Consider the following 2,974-nt stretch of genomic DNA (forward strand, 5'->3'; position numbering starts at 1 on the left):
AAAGTGTTAATTTTATTTCTTGTAGTTCAGTTGGGCCGAGCCACCTTCCACTCAGAGCTTACTTCTTTTTTTTTGAACATGTATGTGACTGCGCTAGCTGAGAGTCAGGATGGCTTCAAACTCAGGACCTCTCTTCACCTGGGAGGTGGTTCTCAGTCACTCCTCCTTCTCGACTGGCGATCGGGTGAGCACCACTGGGGACTAACGGTGTGTCCTCTGGAACCGAAGCTTGCTGACTTCCTCATGTGAAGTCTGGCCTAAAGAAAAAGACATTGGACCACCTACTCCATGCCACAGAAGGGAAGACCTGGCACACACTTGCAAGCCAAGCATGGCGGCATGAGCTGTGATTGATTTGGGGGCTCACCACTAGAAGAGGGCAATGAGAGCTCACACTCTATCATGCCTGTCTCTGGGAGCTCCCCAAATTCTAATCTCATTCCCTCCTCTGTAGATTGAGACCACAACTTCTGTTCTAATAAATCCACAGGAGGTCTTCCTAGACGAAGAAGTCCATTCAGTGGATATCTCTGATTCTTGAAAAAAAGAAAATATGTCAGGACTCACCTGAAAATCTTTTTTTCTCACAACATAGTATTTTTACTGATTATTTGCGAGTTTCATATAATGCACCCTGATCACACTCACTTTCCAGTGACATATTTTGATTTTTCCAAATACTTTTCCCCCTTGGATGCTATTTGTGAGAACATAAACCAGTGTGGTCTCTCCAGAAAATGGAGAGGTTTAAAAAAAAACTAGAAATAAAAACAGAACTACTGCAAGACACAATAATCTCACTTTGGGTGTTTATTAAACCGGGCTGAAGTCAGGATGTGGAAGAGACATCTACACCCCCGTGTTTGCTGCAGGGTTTTCACAATTGTGCAGAACTGGAAGCCGCATAAATACCCGCTGATATACAAATAGATAAAGAACATTGCTACATACGTACAATGTGGTGTTTTCAGTCTTTGGAAAAAAAGGAAATCCTGCCCTGTTCCACCTGAATGAACTTTGGTGATATCACGCTAAGAGAATGGGCCCAGTCATAGGAAGACAAATGCTGCATGACTTCACCTCCATGAAGTAGCTAAAATTCAGTAGTTAGAGTAAGAAGGAAGTCGTCCCTAGTCGGGAGGGGGAGGAAATTGGGAGCTGTAAGAAAGTAAAGTCCGTCCTGTAGAATGGAGCAGCGCTGCGTGGGGATGGGGCTGCTTCATGCTGCTACCGCACACACAGTCTTGTATCATGCACTTAGAATTTCAAGACGGTAAATTTCATGCTGAGTGAAAAATGGTGCTTGTTGGGAAGTATCAAAATGATAGTTGCATTAATGCTGCCATTGACATTCTGATTCTTTGGTTTTCAATCACAATTTGTTTCATGAACTGTTAGGTATACTTAGAATGTACCTGGCACATTCTAAGTGCTAGGTATTGAGGGCACCACCAAGAGCAGCTTTTAAAAGTACATACAGAGTAATCGACTTAGCGTAGTTATCCTTTTTTTATGAACTAGTTATTAATTTATTAGAATGTATAGCTATATGCAGGATGGTAGTTTGAGAGTTCCAAAGTCAACTGTACTGATTTAATCTGCAGCATTGTTACATAAAACAAAACTTGGATACTCTTCCCAGAAAATTTAACATTCCTTCAATTATGGTTGGTTTTTGAGGTGACCAAAACAAAAGGTACTTTGAGATCTGACAAGTATGGAAAACCTAAGTGATGGCAATTAGACCCCATCAGGGTCTTCTGGGGTGTTGGAAGCACCACGCTCTGCTGTTTGATACTTCTCCAGTTTAGCAATCAATTCTTTCGCGGGACTGAAGACCCCATAGGTCTGCTGCTCACAAACATAGCCGCATGGAGTGGTACGGTAATGCTGCAGTGCACAGGTCTCGCAGAAATAATGCTTACACTTAGTGACAACTGGATCTCGGAAGGTTTGGCGACAGATGAAACATTTGAATGGTATTTCGTCATCATCGCTTTCTACTTCGTAGTTTTCATCTTCATACACACCATAACGGCCCTCATCAAGCTCACGTTCTATCTGCCACCCGTGCTTGTAATCTGAACGGTCATGGAGGAATTTGCAGCTGTCTCCAAAGCCACAGAAGCCGGTTTCCTTGTAGTCCTTACAGATGTCAGGTTGATAATCCCAGCGCACGGTGGCACGGAGATGTTCAGGGGCTCGGATGGGGCCCTTTCTCACCATGCCAGAGGAGGCATTGCCCATGGACGTATCCTTGGGCTTCATGTATTTCTGATAATTATTAATTCCACGATAGATCTTGTCATCCTCCTTGCCTCTCAACTCCTCCTGGATTTTTTGGCTGCGCTCAAAGATGGCCTGTGCGTCTTTCTCCTTTTCTGTTCGTAGACAGCTGTCGCCCCCATATCTTTGGGCCCCACCGGTTTCGCCGAGCGCGTGGACTTGTAGACTACGCCCAGACTCTCATGCTCGGTCTTCTCCTCCTCTTCGCTGCTCAGATCACAGTAGGCCGCCTTCTGTTTACCACTGCCACTCGTCTTTTGAATCATTGGATTGTGGGTGGCCCGCTTTTTCTCTGGTCTCACCACTGGGCAGCTCGGGGTCGCACGCTGGTTGCTTCCAGCGGCCAGCACTCCCTTTCCGCCCGGGCTTTTTGAAGAGGAAAGAGCACACCTGGTCCGCCGACTTTTCCTGAGAAACTTGCTCCGCCATCTTCGACTTCGGAGCGCTGAAACGGCTAGCAGTATCTCCGTAGTTATCCTTAATACAAAACAAACACTGCACATTTGTAGTTGAAATTGTTTTCACTTACAAGTGCTTATGTGGAAAGCAAAACAAAATCATTAACTATATCCAGGGTGTGTCAATGGCTATGTTCTGCCTACCTGGGTGTACACACACACACACACACACACACATCTTTGATTATGTGCAAAAATTCATAAAGTTGGGATAGATACATGGAACCATG

At 44.9% G+C, this 2,974-nt stretch overlaps 1 pseudogene; it reads right to left on the bottom strand.

The window, feature by feature from the left end:
• Nucleotides 1–795: 795 nt before the first annotated feature.
• Nucleotides 796–2,749, bottom strand: LOC148117957 (E3 ubiquitin-protein ligase RNF113A-like; annotated as a pseudogene).
• Between the last annotated feature and the right edge of the window lie 225 nt (nt 2,750–2,974).

The sequence above is a fragment of the Myodes glareolus genome, chromosome 24 (assembly GCF_982192425.1).
Source record: "Myodes glareolus chromosome 24, mMyoGla1.1, whole genome shotgun sequence".
NCBI lineage: Eukaryota > Metazoa > Chordata > Mammalia > Rodentia > Cricetidae > Myodes > Myodes glareolus.